The sequence below is a fragment of the Caretta caretta genome, chromosome 1 (assembly GCF_965140235.1).
Source record: "Caretta caretta isolate rCarCar2 chromosome 1, rCarCar1.hap1, whole genome shotgun sequence".
NCBI lineage: Eukaryota > Metazoa > Chordata > Testudines > Cheloniidae > Caretta > Caretta caretta.
Window position 1 is genome coordinate 298,985,709 of NC_134206.1, and position 26,654 is coordinate 299,012,362.

The 26,654-nt window shown below is 40.6% G+C and overlaps 1 protein-coding gene across 3 annotated transcripts in view; it reads left to right on the forward strand.

Annotated features, from left to right (window-relative positions):
- PRICKLE1 (prickle planar cell polarity protein 1) overlaps window positions 1-26,654 on the forward strand; it is a 106,243-nt gene that overhangs the window by 40,818 nt on the left and 38,771 nt on the right. The gene's annotated exons all lie outside the window — the stretch shown is intronic.

The window sequence follows — 26,654 nt, forward strand, 5'->3', positions numbered from 1 at the left end:
TTTGTACATATTTCTACATTTGTAAGTTCAACTTTCATGATAAAGAGATTGCACTACAGTGCTTGTATTAGGTGAATTGAAATATACTATTTTTTTACAGTGCAAATATTTGTAATAAAAATAAATATAAAGTGAGCACTGTACACTTTGTATTCTGTGTTGTAACTGAAAGCAATAGATTTGAATATGCAGAAAACATCCAAAATATTTAAATAAATGGTATTCTATTATTGTTTAACAGTGCGATTAATCATGATTAATTTTTTTAATTGCTTGACAAGCCTAATTGTTATGTTTACACTTTATCTAGCATGCAGTCAAGGGGACGGAAACTGATTTTTCTTACCCTTTTACATATGCCTGAGAAATAAATAAATATGCACACAAGTCTCTTTTTGAATTAATTCTGTTTAAAGAGGCTTGTCAAAATACTGAGAAATATATATGGGTAGAATACTACTACAATTCAGTGGTGGCAGCCTGTGGCCGATCAGGTTCCTGGCCAATGGGAGCTGTGGGAAAGAGCGGGCTGCAGGGACGTGCTGGCCGCTGGGAACGGTGAACCGTGGCCACGGTGAGCTGCGGGCGCCCGTGCCTGCGGATGGTCGTCAGCAAAATGTCTCGTGGCCTGCAATCAGATTACCCTGATGGACTTCAGGTTGCCCACCACTCTGTGTGTGTGTGTGTTTATAACTCGTCACATTTGAGGCCCTATACAACTTGGGGCTTTCATTTTTATTTCAGCCTTGATTATTTTTTTACACCATTGTAACTCCAAATTATGCCAGATTTAAATAGCTGTTTAATGGAGTGGACAGTTTGGCCCAAAATTCATGTTTTAAAAGAAATCCTCAAATTACCTAAAAAGAAAGCAGGGAATATTGGTAACTCTGACATATTTATCTAAAAGCCAAAATAGCAAAGTCACAAATTAAAGCTGGCTTGAATAACTTCACTGGAACCATTTTCTGTCAGAAAATGCAGGACTGTTGAAATCAAAGTGCTTTAAAACGTGTTGATTTTGCCAAAATTTCATCTCTGAGAAGCAAACCAATAAAAATGCCAATAATGTTAATGTCCCATTGACATTTTCAGAATGAAATGTTTTAATTTTTCATAGTGAAACAACTTTCCTTTTATGTAATAATACAAAAGAAAAAAATTAAAATCAAACAAATCTCCAGTTTCAAGATGAAACACATCTATCAATCCAAAACAGACTTTTTCAGATTTTTCCTATAGAGAAGATTTTAGGTTTTGTTCAGAAATTAAGCCACAATTTATTTGAAATTAAGCCACATTTCAAATATCTTGAAATCTTCCATAAAACAGAATTTCTGTCCTCCGCCCAGCTCTTGTCACAACAAATATAATTCATTCTGGCACCTCTCTGGAACTTACCACTTAATTCTTTGTACCTTTTTTAAAAAAAAATCCAAACATACCTCACCCCTTTTTCTCAATGGCAGTACTGCACCCTCCAAATAAACTCATTTTAAAAGTATTTCTGTGGTGAATAGCTGAGCTGCTAATAGATGTCTTGCAACATGACCCAGTGGAGGTAGTGCTCATCAGTAGAGGGAGCTATGTGAAAGAGTAAAATCTAAGAGTTCTGTGACAGTAAAGTAAGACTATAGGTATGGTGCCTATGGCTTATTGTACTCTAAAGTTTAGCTGTTTTTAGTCACTAATGTAAATTCTCTCTCTTCTTCCAGAGGAGGGGGGCAATGTATGTGTATAGGAATAGATATGAATTCAAACTGGTTTTTTGAGATGTTCATGAACATTTTATGACCTGATCCTGAGGAAATTAACACTTAAGACCCAGATCCTGAGCTGTGCTCTAAACACATCAGGGGAAATGAGATGCAAAGGTGCCTTAAAACCACTTTTTTTCACCCTATATAGTAGCTGTCATGCCACTCCTTGCATAAACTAGAACAGCCTCAGGGCTGCTTGTGGTCCCAAAAGGCTATTGTACATTAGGACATAGGGCTGTCCCATCTACAGTCTTTGTTAGCTATGCCACCTGCACTGGCAACTTAGGATAGCATGTGACCACTCAATACCATCCAAATATTACTCTAGTTGGAGGGGGATCCTTAAGTAGCCAGCAATGCTGCCTTATCACAGGGTGTGGTTCTGGCTTTAAAGAGACCCCCAAGTCACAACTGACTGGCTTAATTATTTGTGAAGGAAGGTGTTGCTTTCTTCTAAAGTTTCAGACATTGGCCACTGCCAGGAGGAGAATATAGATATGAACTGTCGTTTTATAGTTTTAAAAAGCCTGTCTAAAAATTCTATCCTGTTTGCAGCTTTTTATTATATGTTTGTTTGTTTATATATTTATTTTCCTTGAAGTATGTCATAAATGGCACAGTAAATTTCAATGCTAGGCAGGGCAACTGGAAGGGAAAATGTTTTAATTCCTTTTACCTCAGGAGTGTAATTGAATGGCTCTGAAAGGAATCCTGTCCATTCTTCTTGGTTGAGAATTTTGGTGACTGATGCTAGACATAAGGCCATGTCTATATTGGGGAAAGTGTCTTCTGTCAGAAAACACCAACACATTTTAACTCTTGATATTAAACTGAACTTAGCACCAAGTGCAAAAAAGGATAAGTCCTATTCAAAAGTGTATTGGTTGGTTGTGAATCTCCCCAGAGTGAACCATGACCAACTAACGCTTCTCACACAAGTCACTGCCTATACCAGGGGCTAAATCATGTTTAATATCGCTAGTTGAAATGTGCTAGTCAACACATTTGGTAACATGATGCATTTTCCCCAAGTAGACAAGCTATGAAAGGAGAGGAAATGGGGAGAAGAGGAGTGTGTCCTACAGTAGTTTGTAGAAACTTTAAGACGTGGGTAAATGGAAACTCTGGTTTCACAGCATTCCCTTTGCTTTTTTTTTTTGGTTGGGGGAATACTCTATATGCCATATGGCATTAAAGGGGAGCAGGCATTTATGAGATACCTAAACTTTTGTGCAATTTTCTGTCATCAAATACTAGAAAAGTTTAATAGAGACTCTCAGTGTTTTGTCTGCATCTCTAAAAGACCCACCTGGCAATTTCAAGCTTTCATTTGGCAGAAAATAAAGGTACCATGCACCGTTTAAATAAAGACATCAGGTGTGTGTGTTTGTGTTAATATTTTTAACATTGAGATCTAATTACTGGGCCTATAATGAGCAGACTTAAGCTTTCTGTGAGACTTTGATTTACTTCATTCTAGAGTATAGGTGCTATAAGCAACATTTCTTTTCTTTTCTTTTAGCATTAAGATACAAGGGGCTCATACTAGATTACTGGTCTCTTCTCATTTGCTCCGTACCTGGGAGACATGACAGCTGTGTATTTGTCCAGATATATGTGATTTCACCAGAGTTAAAATTATATGCATTAAAAATGAACCATTACTTTTAGATTTTCTTTTAACTTTTGTGTATGTATATAATTAGTAGCATAGTATAATTCCATTTTAAACCGTTGCCATCTGCATGATTGTTCTCTTGCTTTACATCAGGCTACAGGAACAAGTTTAATTAGGTAATTAAGGCTATAGTAAATATTTCCTGTGGAACATTTTAATTATAAATAAAATCTAAAATAGAGGATCTTGTGCTGAAGGAGCAGGCTTAGTCTAAGCTTTTACTGCCATTTATTCTGGTGTAACTCGGTAAATGTTTCCATATGAAACCCTAAGGAGCAAGATTTATTTACTTGCATGCACCCACCAACTGGAATGGCTCCCCTAAAGGTAACCAGTAAAGGATTTTAAAAATTGAGATTGAGCCCTCTTGCTTTTTTATGAGGTATAAAGAATACCTGGAAGGTGCCTTGGTTGGGTGGCTTATGTGTCTTACTGAAAAATTGTTTCTTGCCTTAGATATCAGGAATGTCAAGTCTTGTTTTCCTTGGTTTTGCTGGAGTACTGACTAATGTCCCACAGGATGTGTATTCTGTGCCTTGACACCTCACCTGAAGGAGTGGATTGGTGAATCTTTAACAAAGATGTTCTTTCCCTAAAACATCAGTCACTGTAATGTAATAGGTGTTAACTATTTTGAAAAAAAGGTGCTCACTGAAAATCACTTTCCCCTCTCAGGTTTCAGAGGAACAGCCGTGTTAGTCTGTATTCGCAAAAAGAAAAGGAGTACTTGTGGCACCTTAGAGACTAACCAATTTATTTGAGCATGAGCTTTCGTGAGCCACACGAAAGCTCATGCTCAAATAAATTGGTTAGTCTCTAAGGTGCCACAAGTACTCCTTTTCTTTTTCCCCTCTCAGATGCTCAGTGGGTTTCGCTTTCTTGACTAGAGCTGTTTGGGGAGGAGGGTGAGGAGGAAATGCTTCCCCCCCCCCAATGGAAAATTTTGACAAACTGATTTTGTTTTTGTCAAAATTGTCTTATGAAAAATGCTGACTTTTTGAAATATCAAAAACTGAAAAATTTTCAGCTGAAAATTGAACTTTTCAGTTCTTGGGCATTCCGTTTTTCAACAGTTGTCAAGATTTTCTGCAGAAATCCAACACTTTTCACAAAATTTTGTGTAGTCAAAAAGCCAATTTTCCATCAAACCATTTTTGATGCAAAATTTTCAACCAGCCTTACTCTTTACTATTATGATATCAACATTACCTCACTATTTCTGCGATCATCATAGAGTCCTCCAGGGCAGGCAAAATCTGAATTTCTAATGTGAAAAAAGCCATCTCTGAATAGTTTAAAAGGACAGTCTTTCTTTTCTTTTGAAGTACATCTTCAAAAAAATCTGTCATGTGGCTGGAGTACCATTTTTTTTTTATTCACACGCAACTCTACAATTTATAGAACTTCATCTTCAAATAACTTTATAAATGTTAATGGACCCTCACACTGCCTCTGTAAAGTGCGGGAAAGATTATTCCCATTTTATAGTTGGGGAAACTGAGGCAGACAGGCAAAGTGACTTGGCAAAGGCCACAGAGGGTTTCAGTGTCACAAGCAGGATTAGAGTTTAGGAATTCCTCTCTGGGTTTTACGGTTGGAAAACGCTTCTCTGACTTTTATTAGATATGGGCATAGTTGGGGACCTTTTTGTGGAAGCTTGGAGAGGGAGGGCAGGGAAGCAGTTTTGCATGACAACTTGATCCCTCGGGCGTCGATGGTGTGTGCTGGAGAAGGGACTCAGAGCAAAACTGATACCAAAGTATTTAATATATCTTGTTTCCCCTATTAGGAGAAAGTCTGGTCATGGATGTGTATGGGCTCTCAAGTTTTCTGATGACAGCAAACATTGTAACAGAAACAAAACAGCTTTACATACTAGTGACTGGAATAATAAAAGAATAGTCTCTTAGATTGCCCTGTCCGAGATCTGGGAGTGAGAGAGCTTAATTGGTGACCATTTTGGTGTTTGGTACAGCTTTTTAAGACAGAAGTTCTGAGTATAGATTCTCAATCTAACAGGATGATAATGAGGACTTTTCAGTAAGTGTAGTATCTGTGTGGGAGACCAGAAGTATGGAAGACCAAGGATCTACAAAAACTGAACAGCCATTCATGTTAGCTGAACTACTGCTGTGAGGACACTCCCTTTAGAAAAGGAGACTTGATTTTTCTTTTATCAAGCCTCTTCCTGCAGAGTGATATGTGACTGACTCACATGGGTTAATAGACATTTAGGGCCTAATCCTGCAAATTTTTATCTGCCTTATTGGTTGTCTACATTTGAAAGTTATTTTAGATTAACTTGACTTTTTGGGGGATAAACTGCCATAAGTCTGCACAAGCTTTTAAAAAATGATTTGGCATCTCATTCCACATTAATCAATCCACTTTGGAAGTGGAGTAACTCAAATTTGGAATGAGTTATTCTGCAATAAGGTAGGTGTGGACATATCCTCATTTCATGTTAACTATTCCTTTCACTGCTATCCCACATGGCATTGCTGCACACGTAGGTTAGCCTGTCTGTCTGAGTGTCCCTCTATTGCTTCGGGTCATATTGACTAGATATTACCTCCCTGTTTAAATGCTGGCATGCAGCCACATGTGCCTCTTTGTGATGCCCCCTCGTGGTGAATTCACACACTTGCAGTAACATACAGATTATAGGTTTCAGAGTAACAGCCATGTTAGTCTGTATTCGCAAAAAGAAAAGTAGTACTTGTGGCACCTTAGAGACTAACCAATTTATTTGAGCATGAGCTTTCGTGAGCTACAGCTCACTTCATCGGATGCATTCATACAGATTATAGCAGCCATTCCCTATGTTTCCACATGGTGCTGTGATGAGGTCCTGGACTTCCTTCGCTCAACCTCCTCTAAACAGCACTGGCTGTGTTGGCTGGTCTAAGGCAGTGGTTCTCAACCACTGGTACGCGTGGTCTTCCAGGGGGTACATCAACTCGTCTAGATATTTGCCTAGTTTTACAACAGGTTACATAAAAAGCACTAGCGAAGTCAGTACAAACTAAAATTTCATTCAGACAATTACTTGTTTATATTTCTCTATATACTGTATACTGAAATGTAAGTACAATATCTATATTCCAGTTGATTTATTTTATAATTATATGGTAAAAATGAAAATGTAAGCAAATTTTCAGTAATAGCGTGCTGTGACACTTTTGTATTTTTATGTCTGATTTTGTAACCAAGTAGTTTTTAAGTGAGGTGAAAGTTGGTGTACGCAAGATAAATCAGTCTCCTGAAAGGAGTACAGTAGTCTGGAAAGGATATAGGACCCTAGATGAATGCATAATAACCCAAAATAAAGGAGTTTGAGGAGACAGAAGCTGCTCTGGGTCAGTAATATGTCACTTTCTTAAAATTAGAATGTAGTACATCTGCTTCTGACTGTAATGAAATGATATTTCTGTCTTGGTTCATAATTACCTAAAAAGCTTTCTCAAAATATTTGGTTAATTAAATAGTCAGTCTTGTTTGTTAAAATACAGTACTTTCGGTATTTTTTTTTTTTTAAGGCATAGTAGCAAGGAGAAATGCAGGCTAAATTAACGAGTGCAAAATCTTAGATTGGATAACTTCTTGATGTTTCTAGTGAAACAATGACATGATTGCTTCACATTATTGTTAAAATGCAATGCTTGATGGTGTCAAGGAAAGGCATCTAGATAAGAACTTATCTAAGCTTTTAAAAGTCTGACAACATGACATTATCAAGTTTCAGTTTATGTATGGGATGTGGGAGTGGCATTAGATTAGTTCTTCCACATGAGCTAAAATCACACATGTATTTTGTCCCAGGCACCCAGTTTTATGGAGGCTCGACAATGTTGGAAAGTCACTATACTAGATATGTTTCAGAGTAGCAGCCGTGTTAGTCTGTATTCGCAAAAAGAAAAGGAGTACTTGTGGCACCTTAGAGACTAACCAATTTATTATCCTATTACCAGCAGGAGAGTGGGGTGGGGGGAGGTATTTTTTCATGCTCTGTGTGTATAAAAAGATTTTCTACACTTTCCACAGTATGCATCTGATGAAGTGAGCTGTAGCTCACGAAAGCTTATGCTCAAATAAATTGGTTAGTCTCTAAGGTGCCACAAGTACTCCTTTTCTTCCTGTAAGGAGAGTGATCACTTAAGGTGAGCTATTACCAGCAGGAGAGCGGGAGGGAGGGGGGGACCTTCTGTAGTGATAATCAAGGTGGGCCATTTCCAGCAGTTGACAAGAACGTCTGAGGAACAGTGGGGGGAGGGGGAGAATGAACACGGGGAAATAGTTTTACTTTGTGGAATGACCCATCCACTCCCAGTCTCTATTCAAGCCTAAGTTAATTGTATCCAGTTTGCAAAATTTATTCCAATTCAGCAGTCTCTCCTTGGAGTCCTCATGTTTATTTCACACATGGGGACTCCAAGGAGAGACTGCTGAATTGGAATAAATTTTGCAAACTGGATACAATTAACTTAGGCTTGAATAGAGACTGGGAGTGGATGGGTCATTACACAAAGTAAAACTATGTCCCCGTGTTTGTTTCCCCCCCTCCCCCACTCCCGTTCCTTAGATGTTCTTGTCAACTGCTGGAAATGGCCCACCTTGATTATCACTACAAAAGGTTCCCCTCCACCCCCACTCTCCTGCTGATAATAGCTCACCTTAAGCGATCACTCTCCTTACAGTAAAAAGAAAAGGAGTACTTGTGGCACCTTAGAGATTAACCAATTTATTTGAGCATAAGCTTTCGTGAGTTACAGCTCACTTCATCGGATGCATCTGTAGCTCACAAAAGCTTATGCTCAAATAAATTTGTTAGTCTCTGAGGTGCCACAAGTACTCCTTTTCTTTATACTAGATATGATGATGAGGAGCCCTATATAGGACTCTTTCTAGAATTCACATTTGAACTAACATTCATTGCTCTGGAACATATGTAGTGTTTACTGGTAAAGTAGCTAAGCCTAAAATATTTATAGTAACACAAAGCTTGCTTTTTTTCTGCAGGAGCCTACTAAAAATTATTAGATCCTTTAGGATCAAGTTTATGTAGTCTATCCACTTAGAAATAAAACTTTGCTACTTCCTTGCTTAAAAAATAATTCTAATTGCTAATGGAAGGAGTCCAGGGGGGGGGGGGGTAAACTTGTCCAACCATTATAGTAGTAAAACCCTGCTTGGCACAGTCTAAATACTTCCTGTGGCAGAGTGCCACATTGGATGATGGGGAAAGTAGAGCTAATGTGGCCAAGGCACAAACACAACATGAGTTACATGACTTCAGTCTTGTAAAAGAAAGTCTTTTTTCTATTTGCAGAGTATATATTACACTTGGAACAACATGCATTTACAGTGCATGGAGCTTTCTCATGTATACAGATTGCCTTTGATTTTTATGAATCAGTAATTTGTTTTGAGTGGACTAAAGACATTGGCCAAATTTTTCAAAAGTGGATATCAGGTCTAGTCTACACACTTTTTTGTTGGTATAACTGTCAGGGACATTACTGTCTTAATGGATATAGTTATACTGGTACAATCCAAGAGTGGACACAGTTATATTTCTATAAAGGTGCCTTATACTTCAATGGCTTATTCTACTTCCCATATGGAATTAATAACTATACCATTATAAGCACCTTTATATTGCTATAACTGCATCTGAACCACTTTGACTATACCATTATTGTTAAAGGGTACAGCTTCATAGTGTAGAGAGGCTTAGGTGACTGAATAAGTGGCCTGATTTTCAAAAGTACTTTCAAAGTCTGCTTTGAACACCATTTATTAGTTGGACTCCTGTGCTTCGTGGTAGATGAGCAGTAGCTCTGAAAGTGAGGAAACCAAAATATTCCCCAGTACTTAGTGGAAACTTGCTCATTGTCCACAGGAAAACATTTATTATGAATTCCAGTAACAACGAGAGTCCTACACATAGTAAGAATCCCTGCCCAAGAGATCTTACAAACTAAACAGGCAAAACAGGGAGTGTGAGGAAGAAAGGAAGATTGTCTCCATTTTGCAGACTGAGTGGCCTACAATCAGTAGGAAGTCTGTGGTAATGCTGGGAATTGAACCCAGATCACCTGAGTTCCGATCCAATGATTTAACCGAAAGACCATCTTTTCTCAATAGGAGTGATAGGAAGTGAGAAGAGTGTCATTTTTTTAGAGGTTACCAATGAACTTATTTAAAATGTCTCCCTCTTGCCTCTTACTAATCCTGTTGTTTCTTCTGCTTTCCTGTGGAAAATGGGCAACTTAGTTTAACTGTTGGGAATTTTTTATCATGCTAGAATAAAAGAGAGGAGAGAAAAGGTACTAATTATCTACAGACAATCTGAGGCAATGTTAAGAACTCAAGGAACTATTCTATGTTTTTACCTGGTTTTAAGAATAAATTTGAGAGGTAGTCCAGTAGAGAGCTTGAGTTATAAATCAGAAACCAAAGGCCTGGTCTTCAGGAGGGAAAAAAGGTGTGCTGTTAACTTGAGTTAGCTAACACACGGTAAAAACTTAATTCAGACAGCGCAGTTTGTAGTTTTCACACAAGTTCGCATATTGAGTACAAAGATTATAGGGGAGCCTTGGGCATATGGGAGCTGCGGGTGGGGGCAGTGTGCAGAGCCCCCTGGCTGCCCCACCACCTAGGAACTGGAGGGACAAGTCACCACTTCCTGGGAGCTACCTGAGCCCCCTCCCGCATCCCAACCCCCAGCCCAGCTCAGAACCCGCTCCTGCACTCAAATTCCCTCCTGGAGCCTGCACCCCATGCCCCCTCCAGCACCCCAAACTTCTGCCTCAGCCCAGAGCCCCCTCCCATGCCCTGAACCCCTCATTTCTAGCCCCACCCCAGAGCCTGCACCTCCAGCGCAGAGCCTGTACCCCCTTTCACACCCCAACCCCTGTTTCAGCCTGGAGCCTCCTCTCGCACTCCAAAACCCTCGGTCCCACCCCCCAGGCCAGAGCCCACTCCTGCACCCTGAATTCCTCATTTCTGGCCCCACCCCACAGCCTGCACCCCCAGCCAGAGCCCTCACTCCCTCCTGCACCCCAACCCCCTGCCCTAGCCTGGAGCCCCCTCCCACACCCCAAACCTGCCATCCCTGGCCCCACCCCAGAGCCGGTACCCCCAGCTGGAGCCCTCACCCCCTCCTGCACTCCAATGCCCTGCCCCAGCCCGGTGAAAATGAGCGAGTGAGTGAGGGTGGGGGGAGAACAAGTGATGAAAGATGGGGGAGAGGCCTCAGAGAACGGGCAGGGCCTCAGGGAAGGGGCAGGGCAAGGGTGTTCGGTTTTCTGCAATTAGAAAGTTGTCAACCCTAAGCGGGCTAGGGAGAATAGCCTGGGAGAGAGACCAAGGACTAAGGAACTGCTAGTGAGGGAATCCCCATAGTAGCCAGGTAGAAAGTTGAATCACAGGGCCCAGAGGAATCTGCTTTGTAGACCCTAGAAAGAGGGCTACAGAGAACCTTGAACTAAGAGATAAGAGAGTACTTGAGCCAAGCAGAGGGCTGATATTACAAAGCATGAGGGAACTGTGAGACCCTGCCTCAAGGGGGAAGGGAGAGAAAAATAAGCCAAAGGGGCATAGAGGATTTGACAGCATGGATAAATCTACGTTATTTAAATAATCAGAGATTTAAATCAGGAAACCTTGATTTTAATCCATCTGTTTTATTCATGTTTCCCATTTGTCCTTTTAGTTATTTCCTAAAAGAAGGGTTGATTTTCATTGTCGGTAACTGTTAAAACATGTTGATTTGCAACTAAATACAGCCTTTGCACTAAATTTGGTGCTTCTTTTTGCGAACAGGGAGGATGCACTGTATCTACACATGCTTATTAGAGCAATTTTAAAGCTAAATTTGCATTTATTCTGATTCTTAAGTTTTACATTTTGATTATGTTAGAAAATGGTGAATGATACATTTCTTTACCAGAGGATGATTAAGTAACTTGTGATTGGTTTCAAGCCATATTTGTGTATGCTGGATATATAAGGGGAAAAAAGTTTATTGAAAAGTTAAATGCAAACCATGTTTTGATTAAAACTATCTAAAACTTATTAAACAAAGGAAGTATTATCTGTAGTTAATGAAGGAATTGATGGTGCCTCGTCATCACATCCTTCAGTAGTTTTTCTTCATCAGTTGGAAAGGGAAAACAAGCTTTCCTGCTTTTTCAGCTCTGTATTAAGTAGTCATTGAACTTGAACTAGCTAAATAAACTAAAAACAAAGAAAAGATTTTCTTTAAACCCACAGCAGAGGCTACTGTTGTCCAAAGTTGAGCCAACTCTCATAATTTCGTCATGAGTCCCATGATAATGTTTGGTTTCAGACTCTAAGGTGCCACAAGTACTCCTTTTCTTTATGATAATGTTTGTTTTCCTTAAAGCCCCAGCTCCTGGAGTCAAGTGGAGATGTGATGATTTCAGCCTTCATTCTTAAAGAAAAAGTAAGTTCTAGCCCTCATGGCTGTGGAGAGAGTTTCCCAGTGCACCTAAAGGCTCAAAAAGCAGAAGGCAAATAAAAAGAACACCAGATCTAGTATTTTTACATAATCTCATTATTTTAAAGACAATTTCATGATTTTTGGTGAGCCAGACTCATGATTTTTTGAACATTTAGGGTTGGCAATACTGAGCATTTCAACAAATTCCGGTTCTAGGTGCTTAGCCAGTGACTCCCACCAGTTCAGTGGTTTCTGATGCTTTAAAACTTGGCATCAGACATGTACTGTTTAATATTATTCGATGTATTGAATTTAAATGATTTTAATAGAATGCAATAAGTTTAGGCCTTAACACAGACTGTCAATTTCAAATTTAAATAGATTTTTTAAAATTGCATTTCATTTAAATTTTAAAAATCTGTTTTTATATTTTTAATTCACCCTGCTATTTGAATTTCCTGCTGCCCAACAGGAGCACTTATTTACTGTGTGTCTAACAAATGGACTCAAGTGAGGGTGGGGGAAATATTACTCAAATTATATGCACATTGCCACATACATGAGAGAGCTAAAAAGGGGAAACTCGGGCTGGGGTGACGGGGTGCTGGGATGGGGTAAGCTGACCATTTACATAGACTAATATATCTAATAGGAAGAGTTAGGGGGAAATTAAATCTATCCTACTATGATGCAGCATGGAGGTGGACTCTAGATCAGTGCTACTCAAAGTGGTGGTCCATGGACTGGTGCTGGTCCGCGAGCCATTGGCTGCCGGTCTGCGCGCACATTGGAAAAAAAAATGCTGGTCCCCCACATCAGATAGCTTGACAAGCACTGCTCTAGATGATTTACAATGTCTCTTCCAACCCAGATGATCTTATCATGGTTAAGAAGAATGGCCATTTAGTCAACACTAACTGGATACTTTTTACTCATCTAGTAAGCCAGTAAATGAATTCTTATCTGTCACTTTAGTCATTAAATGGTAGCCCTGGTTCTTTCCTTGCTCCTGGGGCTGGACTGTTATAGCTTGTCTCCACTCCCGGGGAGATCAGTGCTGCTGCAGTCAATGTGAAGACCCGCTAAATCTATGACAGAGCTCCAGCTCTCCGAAAAGAGTAAGGGAAGTCGACCGGAGAGCATCCTCCATCAACGCAGCGCGGGTAGACACTGCAGTAAGTCGACCTAAGCTACGTCGACTCAAGCTACTTTATTCACCGATCTGGTGAATTCACTGCCCGCTGATTCAGTGGATAGTGTAGACAAGCCGTCTGTGTCCATCTACCAACCAAACTCCACCCTCTTGAATGCCAATCACAATAGCTCTTCATAATATGACAGTCCTGCTCCTTTCTTACTTGAGTTTGAACAGGAGTGACATACTGAAGTGTTCTAGTGTACAAGATCCTCACTGGGCATTCCAGTTTAATCCTCTGTCAAGATGAACAGGAATAGTTCAGACCTCAAAGCAATTGTTTCAGAACGTCAGCAATTCACTGACATCACTGCACCAGCTACACTCAGGTCACATTCAGAAAAGGAGTACTTGTGGCACCTTAGAGACTAACCAATTTATTTGAGCATAAGCTTTCGTGAGCTACAGCTCACTTCATCGGATGCATTCAGTGGAAAATACAGTGGGGAGATTTATATACATAGAGAACATGAAACAATGGGTGTTACCATACACACTGTAAGGAGAGCGATCGCTTAAGGTGAGCCTTTACCAGCAGGAGAGCGGGGGTGGGCGAGGAATCTTTTGTAGTCATAATCAAGGTGGGCCATTTCCAGCAGTTGACAAGAACGTCTGAGGAACAGTGGGGGTGTGTGTGTGTGTGTGTGTGTGTGTGTGTGGAATGAACATGGGGAAATAGTTTTACTTTGCGTAATGACCCATCCACTCCCAGTCTCTATTCAAGCCTAAATTAATTGTATCCAGTTTTCAAATTAATTCCAATTCAGCAGTCTCTCGTTGGGGTCTGTTTTTGAAATTTTTTTGTTGAAGAATTGCAACTTTTAGGTCTGAAATCGGGTCACCAAAGAGATTGAAGTGTTCTCCAACTGGTTTTTGAATGTTATAATTCTACCCCATATCGAGCCTAATTGTAGTAAGTAGGATTACTCATGTTAGTAAGGGTTTCTCTGTTAAAGTTTGCAAGATCAAACTCTAGTTATTAGGGGTGACTACAGACAATCAGTAGGATGCCAGGTAGCATCTCCCTTTAAAAAACTAAATATTGTACCTAAAACTCAATAGAAGTAATTATTTGTTTGGGTGCATTCAGTCTGACAGTTTCTGTGACTTTGACTTTCAGTGCCCTTCATTTTCCTGCGGAAGGGTCTGTTCTGCCCTCTTCATGATGAAAGCCTGTTGGAAATTGATGGCACAGAAAGCAGGGCAGATGCAAAGCATTTGGAGCATCTCAATCCTGTTTAACTGTGCCATTGTCATGCTGGTTGGACTCAACACTTTTCTTTTGCAATTGAAAGGATCAGCAGAACGAGCTGATAAGCACTGGTATCCTGGTGTGAAACTGACCCTTTGAACTGTGAAGAATCGCTTCAGATAAGCAAGTCATGGAATTTTTATCATGTCTTACTTCTTGTTGCAGCATTTTAGAGTTAGCAATTCAAGCCTGTAAGAAACAGAATCATCCACTTCCCCATCCTTACAAAGAACAGAGAGAAAATAGTGGCAATGTAATTTGAATAACAAACTTAACTGATTAAGGGCCCAAACCAGTGAAATGAGCACCGGGACTTCCATGGAAATCAATAGGAGTTGAGGATGTTCAGTACCTTGTAGCATCAGGTTGTTGGTATCACAACAGATAGCAATGAAGGCTTGTGCAGCCAAGATACTTTGTATACAGTTTCAGAGTAGCAGCCGTGTTAGTCTGTATTCGCAAAAAGAAAAGGAGTATTTGTGGCACCTTAGAGACTAACCAATTTATTTGAGCATAAGCTTTCGTGAGCTACAGCTCACTTCATCGGATGCATTCAGTGGAAAATACAGTGAGGAGATTTATGCATTCGATGAAGTGAGCTGTAGCTCACGAAAGCTTATGCTCAAATAAATTGGTTAGTCTCTAAGGTGCCACAAGTACTCCTTTTCTTTTGTATACAGTTATATTCACTCCAGGCTTGTGCAGCCAAGATACCTCTGGAGTGAAAATAACTGTATACAAATGGATTCTCTTTTACATCAATAAAATCTCTCCAGTTCTAAAGTGATTTGTCTAATTCAAGCAATAAAATGTTGGATTTCCATAACACAATCAGAAGTTTATCACTGAAGCCCAAAGGAGAGGATGGCAAAATATTTGGTATTTTTCTAAGAACATCAGCTCCTGGATTCCTGATTATGAGAGAATCTCAGCTTTCATTTAAAAGAAAAAAAATTCTAGTCCTCAAGGTTACAAAAGAAAAGTTTGAAAAGGTGAGAACAACTTAAAAGCTCAAAAGGCAAATAAAAAAGAACCCCAATCTCAAGATTTTTGAGGATTGGAGGTTGGCAGTACTGTACTACTGAGGTCCAGTCCACTCTACAGATCTATAGTGGTATAACTGTGTTGCTCAGGGGTAGGAAAAATCTGACCTAACCCCCCATGTAGACAGTGCTGTGTTGGCTGGAGAACTTCTCCCGCCGATATAGCTACTGCCTGTCTTCACTAAAGCTCTATGGTGCAGCTGCACCAATCCAGCGTTGTAGGTGTAGACTTGCCCTAACACTTCTAATGTTGCTATCCCAAAAAACTGATATGGGGACAAAGGGCCTTATCAAAAGTCCAGTGACATCAATGAGTATTTGAATTGACTTAATTTTGTAAAGACCTGATCTGAAGCATATTGATCACCAGTTAGCTGTCTTGCCAAACAGCTATCCGTGTGTAGTAGATTACACATAAAAGTTACACCCAATTTAAGTCTTTGATCTTAAAGGTAATATCAGAAGATATCCAAACTGGTCCCCTTAGAACAAAATTCACGGTGTCCTTCAGTAAAGTTTACTGGGGTAGGAGATAAGGGAGAGTCTAAGACTTCATCTATACTACCGACTTACATCAGTATAATTATGTCTCTCGGGTGTGGAAAATTCACACCTCTGAGCAACACCGTTATACTGCCCTAATTCCCTATGCTGACTGGAGAAGCTCTCCTGTCTATAGGTAGCAACTTCACTAAGGCTGTGTCTACACTGCATATCTTACAGAGGCACAGCTGTTGTGGCACAGCTGTGTCACTGTAAGATCTCCCCTGTAGCCATTCTCTGCAGGCAGGAGAGAGCTCTCCTGCTGGCAAAGTTTAAAGTCACCTCCAACAAGTAGCAGTAGCTTCGTTGGTAGGAGAGCGTCTCCCACCAGCAAAGCACTGTCCACACTGGTGCTTTTTGTCCGTAAAACTTTTGTTGGTCAGGGTGGGTGTTTTCTCACACCCCGACCGACAAAGGTTTTACCAACAAAAGTGCAGTGTAGACATACCTTAAGTGCTACAGAGGTGCAGCTGCATTGGTGCAGCTCTGAAGCTGCTGTGCTGTATGTGTAGACAATCCCTTAAGCTATCCACATGGGGAGGTAGTGCAAAGTAGCTCATGCACTATAAATCACACCCTCACTAACTTGCTCACTAACTTCCCCACATAGACAAACCTGTATTTAAAAAAACATCAGGATCAGGCCAAAATCCCAGGCTCCGGGAGGTGGCTTAACTCAAGCAGCTCCCAAAAGCAGCAGCATGTCCCCACTCTGGCTCCTATGCAAAGGCGCAGCCAGGCGGCTCTGAGCACTGCCCTGTCTGCAGGCGTGGCCCCTGCAACTCCTACTGGCCATGGTTCCTGGCCAGTGGGAGCTGCAGGGGCAGCACTTGGGGTGGGGGAGGTGTGTGGAGACCCCTGGCTGCCCCTACATGTAAGAGCTGGAGGGGGGACATGCCACTGCTTGTGGGTGCCGCGCGGAGTGGGGCAAGCCCCTGACCCCACTCCTCAGTTGGAGCACTGGAGTGGGGCAAGCCCTGGACCCTGCTCCCCGGCGGGAGCTCGAGAGCTGGATTGAAACGTCTGGATGGCCGGATGCGACCCCCGGGCCGTAGTTTGCCCACCCCTGGGTTAGTGGGTTACAGATTGTTGTAATAAGACATAAATCTAGTGTGTCTGTTTAGTCCATGATTTTTAGTGTCTAGCAAAGTTATGAATTTAAGTTCCCAGGCTTATCTTTTGAAAGTTAAGTTAAAAATGTCAGATACATACAACAAATATGGCTCCATACTAATGCTAAAGAGGGCTTGTCATAAATATAAAGGGAAGGGTAACCACCTTTCTCTATACAGTGCTATAAAATCCCTCCTGGCCAGAGGCAACATCCTGTTACCTGTAAAGGGTTAAGAAGCTCAGCTAACCTGGCCGGCACCTGACCCAAAGACCTGGCACCTGACCCAAAGACCAATAAAGGGACAAGATACTTCCAAATCTTTCAAATCTTAGGGGGGGGGAAGGCTTTTGTTTTGTGTTCTTTGTTTTATGTGGTGGTCCTCTCTTGGGACTGAGAGAGGCCAGACAGAAATCCATCATCTCCAACCCCTCCAATATTGCAACCAGTATAGGTAAGCCAGGCAAGGTAGATTAGTTTATCTTTAGTTTTATGTGAATTTTCCGTGTGTTAAGAGGGAGATTTATTCCTGTTTTCTGTAACTTTAAGGTTTTGCCCAGAGGGGGATCCTCTGTGTTTTGAATCTGATTACCCTGTAAAGTATTTTCCATCCTGATTTTACAGAGATGATTTTTATCTTTCTTTTTTTTAATAAAATCCTTCTTTTAAGAACCTGACTGATTTTTCCATTGTTCCAAGATCCAGGGGTTTGGGTCTTTGATTTTGTAACCAATTGGTTAGGATATTATTCTCAAGCGTCCCCAGGAAAGGGTGTGTGTAGGGCTTGGGGGGATATTTTGGGGGAACACGTCTCCAAGTGGTTCTCTTTCCCTGTTCCCAGTTTAAAATGCTTGGTGGTGGCAGCATACTGTTCAAGGACAAGGCAAAGTTTGTACCTTGGGGAAGTTTTTAACCTAATCTGGTAAGAAGAAGCTTAGGGGGTCTTTCATGCGGGTCCCCACATCTGTACCCTAGAGTTCAGAGTGGGGAAGGAACCTTGTCAGGGCTGGTTTTGAATCTATTTAATTATTTTCCACCTTTGATCTTGTGGTAGTGTTTTTTTCCCCTTGCAAATCCATATAGTTCAAAAAGACTTTATTATGACTCTGAATGAAACATGCATTATTTTCTATTGCAGCAACCCAAAATCAAGACAAGTTTTAACAGAAAAGTTACTTTAATGGAAAAGTCTTAGGCGAAAAACCTTTTCTGCTTTCTCTGCACATAGGTTTATAGTAACTGCTTCATATGTTCAAACTGAACTAAATAAATATAATTTAAAATTTTAGTATAAAAGAGACAAATCCATGCACACATAATATGAATTGTTGTTTTTCCTCAACTTAACTGAAGCTTTTTACATTGAAAGAAATATGCCAGTGTAGTCTAGGGTACTGCTTTGATGATTCACTGAATTGCTGTTTCTTAAAATGAATCAATAGTCACTGAATTCATATGGAAAAATTCCTAGACTGACTGACTGAGCCAACAACAACTCCTTCCTGAATTTTTGCTTTGATACAATAAATTGAATGTGAGATAGTCTTGCTGAGACAAAGGAAATCACAACAGAATCAGGGGTGGGCTGCATCCTTTCGCCTTGTAGGGTTTGGATGGATTACCCAAACAAACTGAGAATGTCTTGCTCACCATCTGTGAAACTTTTCTTCGTGACTGTTGAAGACTAACACCTGGACAAATGAAGACTAACCATTGCTTCTTACAGAAGACAAACTTCCAGCTATGGGATGCAGTAGCCTAGTCCAATCTAGAAGAAGCCTCTCCTGAGCACCAAGAATCTCAGAAAATGATACCTAGTTTCTCTTGAAAAAGTTACTGAAAAGATGGTGAAATCCAGACTCCTAGCATCACTTGTCTTCATTACCATGGGTCTGTCACAATCAAGTGTTCACACTTGGGCATCACAGAAGTGACCTTATTGACACTGGTGAACAACCTTCTCATGAACTTGGACGAGAAGCAGACCTCTTTGGTAAAACTGCTAGACTTCTCTATTTCAATACCCTTGACTGTTTGTTTTCTCTTGACATTAGAAGAGCTAGTAGGACCTAGCACTTGACTACTCCTTTTCCACCAGACAAATCCCAGAGAATTGTAATGGCCATCTCTCTGGGTGTGAAGCCTCAGGATCATGGTGCAGTGACAAGCAATGTCTCCTTTTGTCTTGCACTGGCCAAAAACTCCTTCTTTCAGGAAGGCAGTGATCTAGATTTTCACTGCTTCCAAGTTAGTGAGCTGCAGTAGTCCATCTGGGTTGAGCATAATGGCTGCAACTGGCACAGCATGCAGTAGCTCATAAATAGAATCTAATAATGGGTTTGGAATAATCCTTTAGTCTCCATGTATTACAGTATACCATTCAGTGCATTAAGCAATTTAAGTATGCATGATACAAAGGATACAGATTAAGGTTAAGTTTTTGCATTGTTCTTCTATGACATAATGCTGTCCTTGCTATCAACACTTTTAAATTAGGATAAAATTCTGTCCTTTGATACATGTGCACAACTTCTTCAGTGAGAATTGGATGCACATTTGAAGTCCGAATTTGGTTTCTAGGCCCAAATCCATAAAGGGAATTGGGCATCGCACTATAGAGCTGCACCCTTATAAGCTTTAGTTCAGTGTTTAGGGAATTTACCCAGGATATAGGAGATCCTGGTTGAATTCTCCCCTTTGCCTGATGAGGAAAAGAGATTTGAACATAGATTTTCCATCTTTCAGGTGAGTGCAGTAGCCACTGGGCTGTGGAGACATTCTTTCTCAGGTCTGTCCTACACTAGAAAATTAGGTTGGTTTAACTACAGTTGTCAGGGGTGTGAAAAATCTACACCCCTGAGTGGTGTAGTTAAGATGACCTAAGTCCCCATGTAGACAGACCTAGGTTGACAAGAATTATTCCACTGACCTAGCTACTGCCTCCTGGGGAGGTCACAGCTGGACTACCTATGCTATTGGGAGAAACCCTCCTGTCAACATAGGTACAGCTCCACTGTAGCATTTTAAGTGTAGACAAGCTGTCTCTTGTCCAGTGGATATTTAGTTATTTATACACAGTGAAACCACTTTAACAGGAGAGAGACACTTCAGAATGCCTGCGAGCCCAGTGGTTAGGGCACTTACATAAGGAGTGGGAAATCTGTGTTCAGATTCCTTCTCCTCAGTTCTTAGTCTAATTTGTCAGTTCTTAGTCTAATCTATTTATTAAGAGGGCAGGGATCAGAAGGATTAATGTTTGTTTGTTTTGTTTTAAATATTGTGTTTGCCCATTGTTAGCCTTTTGTAATACAAGGCATGTGAAAATTCCCTCTCCATAATTTTGAGCATCTTAGTGTAATCTCTTCTCCTCGCCACAGCAGAGAGTTTTTCTCGTTTCTTCTGAGTAACTAAGCCAGATTAGTAAGCAAAGTATGTGTCTACCCTATTCATATTATGGTTATAATATAAAAAGTACTTTCATATTTCTTGACGAGATCACCAAGGCACTGTTTAACAATTAATTGGGCCTCACAACATTCTGTATGTAGGTAAATATATTATCTCCATTGTACAGCTGGGGAAACTGAGGAGTTAAGTGACCTTCTCAAGGCTATGTAGCGAGCCACTGGTAGAGCCAGAACCAAGAGGAAAACTATAGTTCCTAGTGCCTTAGTCCATCATTCTAAGCTGATATCATACTATCTGCTTTGATAGTCTTTGTATCTTTCAAATATACATTCTCTGTTGTAGATTTTATAGTATAAATGTTATTGCTGAAACATAAGGCAGAATAAGAGATAAGTAAAAGAATAATACTAGCATCATGTTTGCAAAAATTGTCATACAATTCAATGGCTTGTTGTGGTTTTTACTATTCGTGATCATTAAGAATACATCTCTCTTTACCATCAGGTAACCAGTGTTGCCTCAGAAAGCTGTATCACACTCTCTTCAAGAGGGTCCCAAATTCTTCCTTAGCCTTTGCCAATATAGGCCATGCACTTTGTTGTCTCCCTGCTGTGCAGGAGGATGGCTGTCAAAATGACAGGATCTGCTTTGAGTTCTCATTAAATATTGTATGTCATAGTGTGACACATGATATGCCCTGCAGTGTGTCGTGTGCTATGACGCTAATCAACATTCAGTACCAAAAGAGGAGAGCAGCTGTTCTGTAGTCGGCATGTCTGAGTGCTCCTGAGCCCAGCAGGACATCACTTAATTCACATTAATGGCAAAGGAACTAGCCTCATAACATTTATATAAACGGAACTAACGATCAGGAAAAAATGCAAACTAGTTTTATTCTACTCTTGGAAACTATGAATAATTAACAGTAATCAGACATACTGGATCTGATTAAACTGCTTGTGCCACTGCTACGGCTCCTGTAAACCTTTTTGTGAAGCTGCAACTTTTAAGCGCTTATGTGCTTTAATAGATTAAGTATCATTTGCCACAAGGCTCCTCACGTATTATAATGGAGAAAAGCTGCAGCTAAGGGCAAACATCTCAGAATCATGGTGCATAGGGATAGAAAGCCCATCGTCTCTCCTTTCCTCACAGCTCTTCTATTCCTCCTCCTTCATCTTGCCAAGACAAAAATTTTTTTTCTATAGTCTAACAGCAATAGCTTACCCACCTCCTCTTTAAAAAAACAAACAGGAAAAAAACCCAAACACACAAGGTCCTCAGCTTCCCATTTATCTCATCCCCTCAGGACAGCCTCCCTGCATTAATACCACATTCTCATCCACATCAGGAATGGGAGTGCCTTAATCATCATTGACACAGTGCCTTCCAGCACCTTGGAATAACGACTTCTTCATTACTGTCCAGTGATGGACACCTATAACCAGGAGCATCAGCAAACATGGCCAATTCTTCCTATCTCCTTTCAGTACAAACCCATAGCTCCACTGCCTCCTGTAGGTCAGAGTGAGAAACATTAGAAACTACTATGGAGAGGTGGATGCAGTCTGCCCATAATGGCTCTGGGCCACTAGATAGTCATCATGATGATTAATTACAAAGATCTTTGTTAGGGCACATGAGTTCTGCCAGTTGGTACCTCCATCTCTACCTTCCCTGTGACTATAATCTCTAGAATCCTTCCCATGAATGAATGAAGCGTTGTTCCTTCACTGCACCCTCCTGGTTTCATGGCTAGTGCCCATTTGGCCATTCATCTCTTAAATTATTTGGTTCTGCAAACAGGACCTGGCTGCTGATGTTTTAGCTCAAATAAACGAGCCTCTGGCCACAAACATCCCCTCATCCCTATTGAAAACCTGTCCTCTAACAAATTGAATATCTAATTAGTTACTTCATGCACAGCAGATGTCTGTTCTTGAACCCGCAGCACTATCAAATGGCTGCATATTCCAAGCTGACTGCAGCTAGTCTCACGGTTTGGGCTGTGGTTTTTTAAAGCAGTAAATCCAACCAAGAGTAAAGTTGGTTGAGGCAAGAAAGTGGCAAGAAACTGAGCAGCAGTTTGGGGTTGTACAGCCAACAAATGGCAATGGGTAATCTAGGTCAGGATAAAATCATTTTTTGCCCTTGTAGGATGAATAAAAACACTGCAATACAAATGAATTAATACTGTAAAATCCCTCAAACTGGTTTCCCCCTTTCTGAACAGACACCCCTCTACCCTCGTATGTAATCATTTATTCCTAACGCACACTGAGAACTGAGTGAGTGGGGAGAACCCTCTATCCCAGCTGCATTAACCTTGGCCAGCTTGTTTATGGGGTGGGGGGTGGGGGATTGCCATGGACAACAGTGCTCAAAACAAGATCCCTGTGGAATCCGTCTCTATATATGGATTAAATTGTGGGGCTTCTCTTAAACTGCTGTTACCCTCATCTCTTACCATTTCCATCTTCTGTATGGGATGGGGATCCAGGTCTATCTAAGGAGGGCAGGATTAGGTAGTCTTCTGTTCTGATAAAGGTCTCCACTCTTGCTTCTGGATCTTTTCCTGGAGTTTTCCATGAGATCTTGGTTGGCAGTACTACTCAGTTGGAGCTTACAGAGGGGGACTTTTTTTGGAGCTGTGGCTGTTCCTCAAGCCCACTTAATCAACTTCTCAAACTCAAGGCTGCCTCTCCTTGGCTGTTTTTTCCCCCTCTCCCTCATGGCCTCAGAAAAGTCTGTCTTTTGATTGGTTCAAAAAGTTTCTGGAGCCCTTTCCCAGCCTTCACAAGAAACTTTTTGAAGACGAGAGCTCTTGTGCTATGGTATTTGGAACCAAAATGCAGAGCGACGGTCAGATTGGCTGTGTACAGGTTCCATAATTATCACCAACTTGCTGCTTATGTGTATCATGGAAGAAGTCCTAGGTGGGAAAATGAACGAAGAGAAGGTGATGGCTTAATGCAGTAGTTCTCAACCAGGGGTACGCGTATCGCTGGGGTTATGCAGAGGTCTTCCAGGGGGTGCATCAACTCATCTAGATATTTACCTAGTTTTACAACAGGCTACATAAAAAGCACTAGCAAAGTCAGTACAAACTAAAATTTCATACAGACTGTGATTGTTTATACTGCTCTATATACTATACACTGAAATGTAAGTACAGTATTTATATTCCAGTTGATTTATTTTATAAATATATGGTAAAAATGAGAAAGTATTATTTTCCGTAATAGTGTGTTGTGACACTCTTGTGTTTTTATGTCTGATTTTGTAAGCAAGTAGTTTTAAAGTGAGGTGAAAGTTGGGGGTATGCAAGACAAGTGAGACTCCTGAAAGGGGTACAGTAGTCTGGAAAGGTTGAGAACCATTGACTTAATGGACCAGAGATGTAGGGTGGGTCTGGGTATGTGAGAGAAAGAGAGAAAGCCATATGTGAAGATGTTCTGAATGTGAAAAACTGCAGAGCCATGTGCTGTGGCTACTGTGAACCTTTGGCCTCACCTACTCTCTGCTTGCTTAATCCATCTCCTCTGGGACTATTCTGTCTTCTTAATAGTTCACCATGACTCTTTGGTGGGAGGAATAGAGGCAAGAGAGAACTGCCTACAAATTTTCCCTTAAGTACATATGCATGTGCAGAACCAACAGAATGTTAGTAGGCCACTAAGACTGCATTACAGTCTGCATTACAGTAGGTTTCTTTTAAACCTTATAACTTTCATATATTGAACATTTTTACCAGACTTCTGAAAGTTGCATCAGTGGCCTAGGACTATCTCCTTAGAAACTTGAAATTTTCCATCTCAAATGGCTAGGTGCTATCGCTATTCAGAACTGAATTTGCAAAAAAGTATAGTGAGAAACTTTCATTAAAAAAAATTAATCCTGGGTTAAGTGAACCTACCAAATTCAGCCTAAAATATTTAAAAACATGTTTTGAAAAAGTTGAGAAGCTAAAAATAACCTTTTGAAATGGCAATGCTCATTCAGCTTCAACTGTAGGAACTACTAATGAATATCTAATATTTAGTTACAGTATATGAAATATGGAATACAGTCTGCTTAGAAGTAGTTCAATATAAGGCATCAGCACCTGCTTACTTTGAGTAAATTGCATCATATTTTTAAAGCAGTGTGTTACTTCTTCATTGCTACCCATTCAAAAGAATCCAAAGGAATCCATCCTAATGTGTAAATGGTGAATGAGAGAAGTCAGGACATGTTGTCAAGTCCTTGTGGAGTAGCTAAAAGCTAGGAGGCAACTAGTTAAATAACAGATGTTAGGCGTCTCAAACAGCTCTTTTTTCAGCAGTTGAATGGAGCTAATAGGACTCGTGAATAAATGTATGCTTGTATGATGGTCACTCCTGCCAAGATTACAAGTTTAGGGTTTAAAACAATCCTCAATGGTTGAATTATATGTAACCATGGATAATGAAAATACATTCTATTTAATATAAAATCCCCAAACATAGTAATATAAAGTGTAATCTAAGGCCACAATTCTGCACACAGAACATATGTTCATGTGATTCTGTAAACATTCACATTAGTGAAGTATGTATGTATGTATGCCATTGAAGACTCAGGCCTTAAATTTAGTAAGTCATATTTTGAAAAAATAAAGGATATTAGACTTGATTTTAGGAGAATTACACTCAATTTTTTTAAATGTTTAGGTAAATTGTTGATATGGTAAAACAGGTTATAGTGATCAGTGTGTTTAAATTGACTTTCACTTGATTTATTGTAGATCACATAAACATAAAAATAAGTACTGCAAGCAGGGATAACACGTTTGAGAATAGACTCTTTTGCCCATCTGACCTTGAATTTCAAGTAGAATGGAGGGGAAGAGAAGATGTATGTTTACTCTGAGGCAGAAATTCTATTGGTTTTGGTGGTGATCCTCCACCAAAAATTGAACTATCTTTCTCCTTTCCTCATCCTTGTGCTCACAAAATACTCAGGAGGCATCTGGGCAGTGCTAGTTAAACCTTCTTTCCTGCCCCCCGTTAGACTAAAAGTTCCATCTGGGCTGAGGAGTAAGGGTCCCCAAGTAGCAGTACAAATCAATATTTATTATGCTGTTGATTTGGCCCCAGTACCATTTTGGTAACGCACACAGACAAGATGTTCTTCCAGCCAAGTAAAAAATAACTATTTTTGTAAAAGATTTTTACTTACATATATTGCTTAGGGACTGGGAATCTGGGATTAAGTAAGAAGAAATTCTACAATGAAGTAACTCCAAGCCATCAGCATTCTTCATTCAGTAAAGTGGAAAGTCAGTCTAACCACAGGGGAAACTGGCTGAGTCCCTCCCATCTATCTCAGCCATTCACCAAGGGCAAGTCATGCCTGACCAACCTCATTGCCTTCTATGATGAGATAACTGGCTCTGTGGAGATGGGGAAAACGGTGGATGTGATATATCTTGACTTTAGCAAAGCTTTTGATATGATCTCCCACAGTATTCTTGCCAGCAAGTTAAAGTATGGATTGGAGGAATGGACTATAAGGTGGATAGAAAGCTGGCTAGATTGTTGGGCTCAACGGGCAGTGATCAACGGCTCAATGTCTAGTTGGTAGCCAATATCAAGCAGAGTGCCCTAGGGGTCGGTCCTGGGGCCGGTTTTGTTCAACATTTTTATTAATGATCTGGATGATGGGATAGATTGCACCCTCAGCAAGTTCACAGATGACATTAAACTGGGGGGAGAGATAGATACGCTGGAGGGTCCAGAGTGACTGGACAAATTGTAGGATTGGGCCAAAAGAAATCTGATGAGGTTCAACAAGGACAAGTGCACTGAGGACAGAAGTGTCCTATGCACCACTACACACTGGGGACTGACTGGATAAGCAGCAGTTCTGCAGAAAAGGACCTGTGGATTACAGTGGATGAGAAGCTGGATATGAGTCAGCAGTGTGCCCTTGTTGCTAAGAAGGCTAACGGCATATTGGGCTGCATTAGTAGGAGCACTGCCAGCAGATCGAGGGAAGTGATTATTCCCCTCTATTCGGCCCTGGTGAGGCCACATCTGGAATATTGCATCCAGTTTTAGTCCCCACACTATAGAAAGGATATGGACAAATTGGAGAGAGTCTAGCAGAGGGAAACTAGTCAAGGAGAGGCTAAGTCAAGTGCCCTGGGATTGTTTAGTCTGCAGAAGAGAAGAGTG